The 14,538-nt window shown below is 38.1% G+C and overlaps 1 protein-coding gene and 1 pseudogene across 10 annotated transcripts in view; one reads left to right on the forward strand and one right to left on the reverse strand.

Annotated features, from left to right (window-relative positions):
* Window positions 1–14,538, reverse strand: part of LOC145994416 (uncharacterized) — a 574,460-nt gene that overhangs the window by 37,693 nt on the left and 522,229 nt on the right. The gene's annotated exons all lie outside the window — the stretch shown is intronic.
* Window positions 4,865–6,397, forward strand: LOC145994467 (CAAX prenyl protease 1 homolog pseudogene; annotated as a pseudogene).

Raw genomic sequence — 14,538 nt, forward strand, 5'->3', positions numbered from 1 at the left:
AAAATAAACCTCTTTATATTCACAAACAGGATCATCTAGGGTATAAATGAGTTTTCTCCTTACTTTCAATAATTTATAATGTTCTTCATAAATTAGTATTCATCATATATCTGCAATCATCCTATATCTTCACAGTTTAACCAAGTCGAATAGAATATCATTAAATGGATGGATTTCATTTTTTCCTATAGCTCAGGGTCCATTCACACAGGGCCGCATTTACGTGCAGACTATCTAGGCTGCAGCCTATGGGCCTGCGCCACAAAGGGGCCCATACCACCAAAAGAAAAAAAAACTGTTTAAAATTTTTATTTTGAATAGACTAAAATACAATAAAATGTCTTTGTTTTAATACTGTGGTATTATATAATCATAGAAGACGTTTTTGACTTTTTGGAAGCACTTGATGTATATTTTACAGCTTCGACTAACAGATATAAAGTTCTAACAGATTGCTTTAAAAAAGCAGGAACTGAAAAATCCATTCTCGTGCCAAAAAGGACAACAACAACACGTTGGTCATGCCAAGCAGATTCTACAAAGGTCCTCTTGCGAGGCTATAAAGAAATAAAAAATGAACTTTTTGAAATTTCAGAGGACAAAGAAGATCAGGACAATCACGTGTTACTGCTCTAAGTTTGCATAACAAAATGTCAAAGATGGAAATGGGTCTCTACACAGTATTTTGGGATGACATCTTGGGACAAGTAAACAAAACTAGTGAAACTCTGCAGAACCCTACCTAGATTGGACGTGAACATAGCCGTCTCAGCACTGACATCACTAACAAGTTTCATAGGAACAAAACGGGATAATATGAAGAATATGTTGTGAAAGCTGCTGAATTCGCTGACGAACTGAGTATGAGAGTGAAACATAGCGCAAGTCAAAATAAACGTGCATTTGGCATCTCTTGACTGTGTCCAAGCACCAGAAGTTGAGCTGACCCCATCAGAAACATTTCGAATCCAGAGTTTACTTCCTGTCATAGATCAATTTGAATCTTCATTGCGGCAGAGGCTTAAGGCATACAAACTAGTTGATAACCGTTTTGGGTTTCTCAACAAGTTGGATACACAATGAAGAAATAATTGCAGGAGCTAAAAACTTAGTAGAAACATATAACAATCAATTGGGAAATGAACTTATTCAGTTCAAGGCTTTTTACCACGAGTTTCAAAAAGATGATGAGGAAAATGAAAAAGTCATTAGTCAGGAGAGGTGGATGTATAAACTCCTCCTAGAAAAAAAAGTCAAAGATTTTTTCCTAATATCGAGGTCGCTCTAAGAATGTACCTGTCACTTATGGTCACAAACAGGAGTGGAGAAACGTCATTTTCAAAATGGTGACAAACAGCAGTGGAGAAAGGTCATTTTCAAACTTGAAGTTGATCAAAACAAGCTTCGAACCTCATGTTAGAAAGCAGGCTCAACGTTTTGGCTTTGCTCAGCATTGAAAGTGATATTTTAAGACAACTAAGTTATGAATTTAGTATAAGTAGCTTCATTAGTATGAAGTGTAGGCACAAACCAATTAGCCACTAAGATTATTTGACACTTCCATTTTAAGTCTGATTGTTTGGAAAAGTACTGTATTTGAAGTAAATCTCGTAAGTAAAGTTTGCTTGTTTGTTACATTCCTTTTTTTTATCTTGCATTTGCCTAACATGTTTTTCTTAAAATTACAATATGTTATTCTTAAAATTAAAATATTATTTTCAATTGAAATATTATTTTCAAAAATTTGCTTAACATGTTTACTCAAAATTACAATATGTTATTTTTAAAATTAAAATCTTGTTTTCAATTGAAATATTATTTTAAAAAGAATTCCCCCCGGTAGGGCCCGCACCACAGGTTCAGTCTAGGGGTCTACAGATCCTAAATACGGCCCTGCATTCACTGCCTCCATAATATGTTTAAAACAAAAGTGTTTAAAACAATGTGTTTTATAGACCGTGTTAAAAATGTAAACATAAACATTGGTGTGGTCTTGCCCGGTCCCCCCGGAACTTCCGGTTTAGGCCAGTCCCCGTTGTTGCCAGTGCAGATTCGCCGGCATACGAAGTAAGAAATGAGCTCTTGTTTTCATCAGTTGTGCGATGATAGTCAAGAAAGGTATTTGTTAAAGTTCTATGAAGGAGTGGACGTCTAGAATCCGTCGGATGATCAACTGCAGAGCAGATTATTAAAATATAACGTGTCTTTGTGGCCGCCAGTTGTATAGCACACTACGTACATGCAAGTAGCTCATGTACACACACGACGAACGTTTAGATATATTGAATTATTTTGTAAATGGAAAAGTGAGGGAAAGATAATTCTATAAAACTAGTGATATTATTATATTATAAAGTATGCTTAAGTGAATCTTTGCCAACAAATCTGCAGAAGTAATGACACATAACAAATGCTAGTAAATATTTGTACTTTCAACGTCACCTTTCATCCTGAGGAATTTAGGGAAAACCTATGATATGGCATGCCACTTTCACTTGCACAAATTTACTTCAAGCAACAAGGGAGTTTTCAGAGTGAAGCGACAAGCAATATCGGGATTTCGCACAGAAGCATTCTATCTAAAGCAAACCATTCACCAGTCACGCTTGTGCAAATAACAGGCAACACAATGCGCGGTATTGATAAAACGGCCCAGTCCAAGCGACACCTCCAATTTGGTTTCCAAGAGAGACGTATCGCTGCAGTCTGAAAGCTTCCTTTCGAACCAATTCACCACTAGAAAATGCACGTGTCGCTTAGACTGGACTGTTGTTTTCTCAGTATCATACATCGTGTCGCCTCGCTCTGTTGTACTCGTATGCAAGGTGAATTGTTTCCTTTAGAGTAAAGAGGCTGTTGCTTGTCGCTTCGGTGTGTAATCTCCGTGCCACTTAAAATAAAGTGAATCTTCAGTGATCAATGAAGCTGCACGTGTCGTTAAGATTCCCAATGGCGTGTATTGTGCCGCCTGAGACTTGATTTCCCATGAGCGGTAAATGCTTATTTATAGACTAAATGGGCCTGTGTCGCTTGTTACTTCGGTACGAACCACTCCTGTCGCGTGTCGCTTCAGTTTGAAACCTCATTAAGAGGCGTGCTTTTCACCACAACCCAATACGCAAATAAACGATCAACATGCTTGTAACAAAATGCAAGTCGTAAAAATCCTTTCCGGGTACCAATCTTTTCTCGTTCTGCTTGTATCAACATGTTTCGTCTCTCTACGTCCTTCAGAAACTTACGAAGTGATACTTGACTCAATAAATTTGTTCCCGATTGAACTGTGCAACTATATGCTACACAGCTGACACTCTATTTCCTTGTAAAAGAACCTCCACTTTGCCCTTTCGTATTAACGTCCATAGCATCGTAAGCGTAACCGGATGTTCGAGGGGGACCAGACGAGTGCGCATGCTCCGCAGTAGCTCCGCCTTTAACACCGTCTATACATGTTATTTTTTTAGAAGTGTTTAAAACACATTTTGGTACTTGATATTTTATAGTCTGTGATAATTTCTTTTGTTTGACAACCCTGTCTTTTCATTGAATCTGTGTCAATTAATCCGTGCTTTACGGGTCTCACTTATCGCACAACACTTATCGTCACTTGAGCAACCTTATGTTCTGATATCATGAGAGAAAGCTTTTTAATTTTAGGCTAAATGCCTACGTTGTTAAGTTTTAGGCAGGCTAGCTATGTATGCACAAGGTAGCAAAACTGTTGTGCGACAAGATGGACCCGTGCTTTACTATAGAAGTCGAAACATCTCAGTTCTTTGTTTCGTATCGTCCTGTAAGTAAGCTGGTAACTATAATATCTGAATACACACTGCGTGATTTTGATCATGACGTGAATTTTTTTCTCTTGCGATACGATTCATTGGTTTGTATAACTGAATGAAGCGCAGACGCTTACTGTATAGGAAGCAGGAAATATTTCACCCTAATTTTTCCAGGACGAGGATAGTATTTCTATAATATTTAGTTTCTTGAAATTTAGATGAATATGAATCCTAACCTACTTCAACAGTGGCGGAAAAAGTGGAGCTATAACCTCCAACTTTTGTCCCTGCAGTAGAGTTGTGCGGGATCCCGAAAAGTCGGGACCGGGATTGAGAAAAAAAATCCCGTTCGGATCCCGACTTTTCGGGATCCAAAGCAGGAGGGAAATACCGAATGGTCATTTTAAAAAGTCGTCAATTCTCGTCATTTTCTTCATTGTAAATGTATGTCTGGAACGCATTGGAAATTGTTAGTTTTTGTACCAGAAGTGCAAAAACACGCACATAAGATGAAAATTACGTGTAGAATTCGAGATTTCAAGAGCTTAGGGAAATTTCGAACATATCCCGTCCCGAAAATTTCCCGACTTTGTCGGGAAATTGAGAATTTTCCCCGTCCCGAATGTCGGGATTTAAAGAATTTCCTGTCCCGACCCAAAAAATTCTGTCCCGCACACCCCTTCCCTGTAGTATGGTAAACCTTATCTCCAAACGGAAATAATCTGTCCTTGCCGCCACCGTACTTCAGTAATATAGTTTCAAAAAAATGAGTATTTTTCTTTAACGACTTTAACTATAATTTACTGGGAAAAGGTTTACTTTCTTTTGTTTAAAACATGTTTAAACGTGTTTTTTTAAACTCATGTTTAAAACTATGTTTAAAACAAAAGAAACATGTTTTATATAAAAAAAGTTTGGTTTGTTCTTTTTAAAAAAACACAAATTTTGCCAACCCTGCTCCATATATATTGCAACATTGGGTACTAAATTCCACCTTAGAATATTTCTCTTTCTTAAAACAAACATGGCCTAATTTGTAAGATATTTTAAAAGGAAGATGAAACAAAACGGTTTATCAGCTGTGACGTGCGAAGGGCATTATTACAACCTATACTTCTAATAACCTTGATTACAACTATAGCATGGCCAAGCATGGATGATGACAAACTTATATTTTATAGTTTTTTGTTCTTTATATGGTTGGAATATCTTTGGGAATCATATCTATTATTACGTCAATGCTTGGTTTACTGGAACGAAACCCAAGTCCCCGAAATATTGAAGTCAGGTTTTGACGCTGACTCGTACAGTAAATCACGTTTGTATGCTTTGGACATCGCTTCTTACATCGCAGTGAAGGAATTTGCAGGGATCGTCACACTGACTGGTTGCATTGTGTTTGATGGATTTTATATCTGTTGGAAAATGTCCGGGGATTTGGTGAGCCAAAAGTATAGTGAAGTGACTCGTGAAGTGTTACAAACTTTAGTTTTTGTATGTATTTTTGAAATATGTGAAATAGCATTAAGCCTCCCGTTTTCGCTATATTTTATTTTCGTGTTGGAGAACAGATATGGTTTCAACAAGCAAACGATTGGATATTATCTATCCGATGCCTGGAAAGCCTACGTCTTAGAAATGATAATCACCCTTCCTCTTGTTGTGGCAATGATATACATTGTAAACGCTGGTGGTCGCTTTATGCTTCTGTATTTATGGACATTTTCCATTTGTGTGATGCTGATTTTGTTTTTCTTGTACCCTATGTTAATAAGCCCTTTACTTGATATGTCCAAACCGTTACCTGATGGAGAGTTGAAGACTAAGATTCAGGAACTGACAAATCAAGTTGGTTTCCCTTTGTACGACATATACATAGAGGAAAATTCAAAACGGTCATCCCACAGCAATGCCTACTTTTACGGCTGCTGTAGAAGCAAGAGGATTGTTCTGTACGACACGCTTCTGAAGAAAGACTTGAGGAAGGATAAGGGCAAAGGGGAGAATGCTGAAAGTGATGTCAAGTGTCACAGTGACAAAGGCTGCAACACAGATGAAGTGGTTGCCATCGTGGCCCACGAACTCGGACACTGGAAATCCAACCATTCAATAAAGAGTGGACTTCTGACGGCAATCAGCGTGTTCTTGCTGCTTGTCTTGTACTCGCTGTTGTTCCAGTACAAACCCATGTACGAGGCTTTTGGTTTTCACTATGAAGCGCCGGTATTTGTAGGTTTTGTCCTGGTTGGATTGGTAGCTTCTCCTTATTGTTCAACCCTCGAGTTTTTGTCCAACATCATGAACCGCCAGTTCGAGTTCGAGGCCGATAGATTCACGAAGAAATTGGGTAAAGGCAAGGATCTGCGGTCGGCCTTGATGAAGCTATATGTGGACAATTTGTGCTTTCCTGTCAGCGATTGGATGTATTCAACTTGGCATAGTTCACATCCATCTCTTTTGGAGAGGCTTCAAGCTATTGACTCAGAATATTGAACTTTTTTAGACGTATTTATAAAATAAAATATTTTGTACTTTTATATCAAATACCTGTCAATGTCAGCTACATTATGTGCCTTCTATGCTAAACAATATATTAGTTGTATTTTTACACATTTTTATAATGTCTGTGTTTCCTTCAGAATGGTATGTCATATACGTGTATACGTTGTGGTGTGCAAAAAGGAAAGAAATCAGTTTTGAGAAAAGCTTGCTCTTAATAATTCCAGGGGTTTGCGATTTATATTCTCAACTAAAATCTATCACCATCGACAAGCGTATCTATTGCTTTAAGTTTAACTGCATAAAAGTGTCAAGTTTTGATCAGCAAGACACGAGATTTATACAGTACTATGTCTATTAATATCTCAAAATGAAAAGGAGGAGTATGGTAGACGTAAACGTACCGAAATTTCCCCTACGTAGTACTGAAGGAAGTCATTAAGGTTTATTTTAGAAATTTTACGTCGCTTTTCTACCTTTCCAGGATAATCGCGACTATGAAGACAAACGACGAAGACGAACATACCTCTCCCGTGATTGAACCCTGAATCATTGATTTCCGCTTCTGTAGTGAAGTGGATGGTTCAGTTTTTAAGGAGCGCGTAACATATAAAATAACCTTTTGCATTAACACGCACCCTTCTGCATGTTATATATTTTTAAGATTTAGAGAGATTGATTGATTTGCTTTATTTTACTTCGCTTTTGTGCCACATTTGGCTAATTTGCGAAGATGGGGATGAGTGATGACATGATAATATTGATGAATGGACACTCACAAACATCCATGCCCAGGCCAGGATTCGAACCCGGTACCCGCGATGTGCTAAACACTCAGCCACGGGGGGCGGCTAAGATTTGGATAGATAGATGCATTTGGCACTTGCGGGCATATGGATAAAGCCATTAATCTGCTTTCTTCCTTGAATCTTTTTAGAAACCAGTAAGTCGAATAGATTGACCAATCAAGGTTGACAAGTATTTCCATGCACAAGGGATGTAAGGGGGTGACTTTTCCTCTAAGTGCCCAATTGTTAACATCTCTTCCACGTAGTACACCGTGGACTGAATTTTGCAGACTAACGAGGCTCTGGCGTCTGAACTCATAGCCAGCCTCTCTGTGGCCTGTGCGGTGTCCTGTTCGTGTTTGTGATTGTTCTTTCATTTTTTCATCTTATCATGTTCAGTAGTGCAACCACAGGTGGGGGCAGGGAGGGCATTGCCCCTCAAACCTTGGGCTGAAATGAGTTCTAGAGGGTGCAAGGGGGGCAAACATTGACGGCCAAGTGTACCTGCAGGGGGAAATTACCGCTCATAACTTCAAATTTTATGCAAATAAAAATACTTTCCTAAAGTTTTCTTATTTTCCTGTAGTTTACGGTTATTACAAGCATAAGAAAACAGTTTTTTTTCTTTGTGACGTTTCAGGAGAACACACGCTCCTTTCATCAGACATTTATTTTCATTTTGACTAAAGATACAGTTATAACAATGGTTAGTAATTTTTAAACAAAAAGAATCTGTTATATAATGGATGTTGTCAATGTTACATTGTTGTAATATAGCAACTTAACTGTGAAAAAAACAGTCTATTTTATTTTTATTTTAGAATTTTTTTATAAATTATAAATTTAAATTATGAATCCCAAATATCATCAGGTAATTCAAATTCATCATTGTTTTCACAAAGTCTCTTGATGTTTTCTGTTACATTAAATTTTAAAGATGCTTGTAATAACCGTAAACTACAGGAAAATAATTCTATCATGCAAGCAATGCGTACATACAAAAACTAAAGTTTTCTTGCTCGCTTCTTTCGCAGTGCCTGCTTTTCTTAGTCTTATCATCAAGTTGTAAACCTTCGAGTTCAGCGGGAAGCAATTTAAGTAAAAGGCACACTAATTAATTAATTAAATAATGTCAAGGATAACTGCACTCAAGCCATAAGGAATAATAATAATATTATAATAAATATTGTCTCAGGGATCGTGTTTATACAGTTGGACCTTTAAAGCGAGGTAAATTTGTTTATATAGTTACATTATTCAATCTTGTAAATTACGTAACACAAGAAAATAGGTTTGAAATCTATATAATTAAATAAAATCAATTCACGTTATACAAGCTGCCCTCTCACACACAAACCACACACTCACTCACACATTCATCGCAGATAACACAATACTAATCCTACTACAAATACTTTTACTTTTCTGGAATAATATTATTGTTTAGCTTTCAGTTAAATACTGTGGTCAACAACTTTTCTTACTCAAAGTAATGTGAGTTTTAAAAGACTGATAATTACATTTACAATTACTCAAATGATTATTATTTATTTAGGGTTTGGATCAATTATAAAATTACTTTCTCAGTTGACAAATGAATCATTACGGCGAAATGTTAGTATGCGTAGTAGAAAATGTTTATGTCTATTTGGCTACGGAATATTGTGTAATCCAATATTTAGAATCACGCGCCGATATTATGGATAAAAATGCTTTTCTCACCTTACGGCTGGACTTGGGTCATTGCTACTTGGGGGGTCATCTCAGACGAACACTCGATTAACGGGATCACTTTCACTTCCAGAAATTAACGTACAGTTGTCAACCAGCATTTCTTTCATTTTTCCTTTCTCTGGTGTAATCTTAATTGAAGCCAGGATCTTCAGTTCGCACAACAATGGATTGGCATCTCAACAATGGTTTGTCATCTCAACAATGGATTGTCATCTCAACAATGGATTGGCATCTCAACAATGGATTGGGGCTTTGGGTAACACTAAGATCACTCGTTCTCTTTAGGTGGTTCAGACTTCTGCAACAGTCTCGTATGCTGATGTAACAACACGGTATTTTTTTTTACTTTAAAACAACACTTGAATGCAGTTTGATTTCAGGCTACTATTACGGATCAAAGTTACACTTCCACTGTTCACGATATCTCACACATTGAAATCAGAGCTCATCTGGTTACGAATGCGGCGGTTCGCTTCAAAGAGTTCGGGCGACGTTTCTAAGATGTTATGCAATAATCGGGCTATAATTTATCACGGCGGTAATCAAATTCTCGCGACGACAGATGGATTTTTGTCGCAGACGTAGGCGCGATCGGAAGGGGGAAAAACCCTTGCGGCTCTTTATCGTTCTACTCGCCCATAATGTGGTTGTTCAACGTGTCGAAAACTAACCAAGACACTTTCGCGAAATCAACTAGCGCGGATGCGCTCCGAACGAATATTCAACTAGCACTGTGTTTTCTTTCAGCCTCGCGCGGAGACTATATTGCCTGAATTCGGTGTTCCCTTTATGATTAAGTCCTTTTCTACTTTTTCTCCAGAAAAACTTGTTATCCGCCATCTACCCCTGTATGGTTGAAATGCACCCTTGACGAGATTAGGTGATTAACCCGTTCTTTGTCCATCAGCACGGAGAAGTGGCCCGGCTCAACGGGAAATGCTACCTTCTCAAGCGTCCTTTTGTTTTTTCTCCCGTGATTTTGATCCTCAATTACGGCCTTATCCTTCACTCGATTTTTATTAAACTTCGGAATCTTGACTTTTAGAATGTGTTTTACCATGGTCTTGAATTTCTGCTCAATCGGTCCACTAGATCAAAAGTTCCTTTTTTTCGTTAATGTCCATAAGAACATACACAACTGCTGTTTCCCGGACGATTCGTTGTAGCCAAATGTAACATTAAACATCATCCACTTGCACCTTGCCTTAGTTTAAATTATATTAAGTGTAGAATTATACTGAATACGTTTGTAAATTGGATTAATTTAATCTATAATTATTTTAATCAGATTTGTTAATCTGTTAGGCGTGATTTTCCGTTATAAAGTTCAGAACCGTAGCTAGGGGGCGGAGGTAGTCGGTCCAGGGTGCTGAACGATCTAAATGAAAATAAGTTGTAAGATTGATTGATTGATTTTTTTGTTTTAAGTGATTGATATTTTGTGTCAAGTCCACTTTACGCACAGAAAGGCTAATCGGGACTGGATCTACAGTTTAAAGTGGGATCCGATTCACTGTGCCATGTGCCTCCATCGGGTATCGAATCTGGGACCCCTTGATCACAAGGCGACGATGTTACCACTACACCATCGGGGAGGCACAAAAGTTGTAAAAGAGAGAATGCATTGGCGTCCCGTGAAATTATTTGCGCCCTATTAAATCAACAGATTACAGCCTGCAAAAAAATTGGATTCAAAAATTGTCAAAAAATTTCAAATGAAAGCAGTAAAAAAATGAAGGAAAACCAAAGTGATAAGTGAAAATCCACATTAAAATAAGCAAGATTATCTTTTTCGTCTTTGAACAACTCCTAAAAGGAAGGTTAAAATGATAATTTCGAAATATTTTATGGTGTGTAATGCCCAACCTCTAGAAAACACCCCCCACCCGTAACGCCAGAACTAGTATTTTATTTTTTGATCATCCCCATGCCCATCTCCTAGCGACTCTGAGGGTGAAATACAACGCACCCAAAAAGTCATATCGGAACGACGAGGCACTTGTAGCTTCACCGAGGGTCCTTATCCACGAAGCAGACCTCAATATTAAACGGAGGGGAGGATTGCGCACGCTACGTCACGCAATATGAGAAATTGCGAATGGGAAAGCAAACCGACCAATGGATTTCTGCGGCATCGATTGATATAAGGGCAAACACTCTCTTGCGCCCGCCCTGCGCTCATTTAAAGGGCACTTGGAAAGGGGGGGGGGGGATCAGGAAGGAAAATGTCCATCTTTGAGGTAAAGTGATGATACGATGTAGAAAAGATATATTCGTCTGAGACGGGTGTTCTATCTAATCTTCTTTACTTCTAATAAGAAGTCGGCTTTAGATCAATTTCGATTTATGCATAGGCAGATTAATCGAGTCTCGAATTAGGAAAGTCATAGTGCTCTTAAAAGCTTTTGCGACATGTTATTCTTATTTTTTTTTTTAGCTCTTCTGCCACTTTTGACTAATCGCGAAGATGAGGATGAGTGATGACATGATGAAATTGAAGGGACACTCACAAAGAACACCCATGTCCAGGCCGGTTCCGTAGCGCGCTGCGATAACCACTCCGTCACGTTGGTCGGCTTGTGTCATGTTATGGTTCATTGAAACTTGTTGCTTCCTGGCAGTGGTGGAGGAATTGTTGAGTTTGAAGTTTTTAGTTGTTTTAAGTTCACTTTATGCCCAGGTAGGTTAATTGGGACTGGATCTACAGTTTAAAGTGCCATCCGACAGACGCAAGACGATGCCGTTCAATTAGTGTCATATTTAGTAGCTAAAAGCAAACGTTTTCTTTGTCGGCATTATCTCATTGTACAAAAGAATCGAAACTGCGGCGAACTATTGTGACACTAGTTACCATAGTTGATTGCTCTCGGAAAACGTTTTGAGGATGTAGAATCTGTTTAAAATGGGCAGGAAAGCGATGGAATTAAACCTAGAACTTTATCGTTCCGTAATCGTATATGTTTTAAAAAACATGTTAGGAATTATTTTGAATATAGTCATAAAGTTTAAGAAAAATATAACATTATTTTGTAAATGTTGCTTTTCTATTGGCAGTATAAAGTTGTGCAAATTTTATCTAAAATAGATATGGAGGTTGAACTTTACTTAAAATGTGAAATATACATGTACGTTTATATTCAGAAAAAAAATCCCCAACCACTGCTTCCTGGATTCTTAAACTTTTTACGCAGTTATATAACAATTAGAGAAACGTAAGATTTATACCTAGTAATATAATACCACAACTCATATAATTTGAGAGCGTCAATTAGTTGGCTCACAACCTCGCCACCGAAAATAACTGTTTCTTCATTAATCACATCTAATGACTCATTCTCATCGTGGTGATTAGCACAATTGTCAAGAAAAGGTAAGTAAAATAACAAAAATATAACACGAAAGGTTCAACCAATATTAAATTAGTTTAGAATGTCAACTCTCTTGGAAACTATAAATTGTAAGACTGTATTTTTACATCAGATTAATCGTATCGCCAGAGTATGATGAACCTCTTGAGTGATCAAGCTCTTTGGTAATCAAATTGGGAAAAGTTAATCAGTTCCATGAGTGGTCATCGACTGCGAGGAAGTTTAAACTTCTTGAGGCAAAGCTGCGATGGTATCTGTGGTTCAAACCATTAGAGTTGAGAGCTGAAGTTCTTTGGCAGAGCTTGAGAAACCAGTGCTACTCAGTTTTCAGGAATGACTACCGCCGGATAAAGACGGTGAGTGGTGATGTAGATAGACCCGGTGTGACATCTGGTGGACAAGATACATGTTTAAAAAAAAGTGAGGTTGGAAAAAAAGTGAAGAATTTCCTATCTTTTAGAGACACCATTCGAATCCAGTATCAATCAACACAAGAGTAGTCGACTTTTGATGCCAGGGGGTTAAAAAAACAGGAGACAATTTTCAGATGGCGCTTGTAGGCAAATGAGGGGGTGTTAGGAGACAGACGGTAAACGTGAAAGGCCCAGATATCGGGGAACTTCTCGTCACATGTTTCCATTTCTGGGTTTTCCTTCTTCATTTCGTTAACTTGTCCTATTCATTCCTTCTACATCCTCTTCCCTACATTATCCCACACCCTTAAACTCTCTCTCTCTCTCGCTCGCTCTCTCGACAACCCATTTTGTTAATTAAAGTAATTACTCTTCCTCCTGAAATGCCAACCTTTCCTAATTGACACTGCAAGCCCTTCTTCTGAAGGGTCCACCCCCTTCCATCCGAAGGGCCGACCCTTTCTGCAGCTTTATAGGTTCATGTCTAGCTATCGGCACCATTTCCCACGATAGAGCGTCGTCTCCGTCCTAGCGCCCGGGGAGACAGAAATCTGCGACACGACCAAATCATCCCCTCAACCTCTCCCCCCCCCCCCCCCTCACTTGCAGTTCCATATGCCGAGCATCCTGCATCTAGCTTGGCTACGAAGGAGGTTTGATGGAGCTCCGAAAACAGGTTGTCAACAAAGAGGTAAGGCTGATTCAATATTCAAACTCGAAGGTGCCTCGGCATGAAGAAACGAAAGTATTCAAAAATATCTTCGGACCGATGTTACAAAGTACTGAAAATTCCTTGTAACATAGGCGCGTTTGTAATTCAGTACCTTAGAAATGTTGCTTTGAAGTGTACTATGTCAGAACCAAGATCAGATCGTCAGGCGCTACAGAAATTTTCTGTCGTAAGTTGAAAACGCTCACAAATTTGCAGAACCGACTGTTTTGGTTGTTTTTTTATTTCAATTTAGCCTTTAAAGTAACAACTCCACACATGTTAGCGCATACTTGTGAAAATAATTGCATCTATCTGTTAAAATTATGACACTCTTATTCTTCACAAAGTCAAGGTTCTCCACTTGAGGTCATCCGGTTATTTTCCTTTTCTTAAAATGTACACTTGATTACGCAAACGTATATTTTGCCATATTACAGTAAATACTTTATCTTACATTGTTCAACTTGAAGCTGCAAATTACCAGTATGAATAGTCCAAAGAATATACGCTCTTTGGAATAGCCTGGTGGTAGAGTGGCATTCTAAGTATTACATCACCATGTATAATCTCTTTAGCCTATTTTACGCAATGAGAACTTCAGAAACTAAAACAAAACGACAAACAAGCTGCCGATAACCTTTGCACAAGCATAAGTAAAAATTCGTTCTTTAAAAACATGATGCAAAAGAAATTTTAATGAAAATAATCATGGACAATTTGCTGAGCAAGACTTGTGCATTCCACTGTACGGCTTCATTCAAATACACGAGAGAAATTAAGTAAATAAGTCCAAAATGCTTATTGAACAAACACAGGGATATTAACCTGTAAACTTCTAACATTTCTCGATATAATTTCGACCAAGTGCCTAAAACTTACAGTATCGAAATCTTTGCAGATATGCTATAAGGACAGGCACCATCCCTTCGTTTTGTGTTATTCAAGTGAGTTCTCGAGGCACCCACCTTGAGCGTATTTTAGGAAATTCAAACGATGATGTATCATGTTGAATGCTTAACCAACGGAACGACTTACTGCAGTTGCTATACTACAATGTTACTGTCCCTTTAACTGGAATTATCTCCACTCTGTACATTTCCTTTCGGCGCAATCTCAACAGAAGGACCAGGTAACTCTTGAGCGTTCTTGAGAGAATACATCGACACAGTTGCGTACTACTATAAATTCAAAATACTCCTCACCTTAAACAGAAAGCCTTTCTTGCAGACAAAAAACGTACAG

This window comes from Lepisma saccharinum, chromosome 1 (assembly GCF_977018435.1).
Source record: "Lepisma saccharinum chromosome 1, izLepSacc3.1, whole genome shotgun sequence".
Classification (NCBI taxonomy): Eukaryota; Metazoa; Arthropoda; class Insecta; order Zygentoma; family Lepismatidae; genus Lepisma; species Lepisma saccharinum.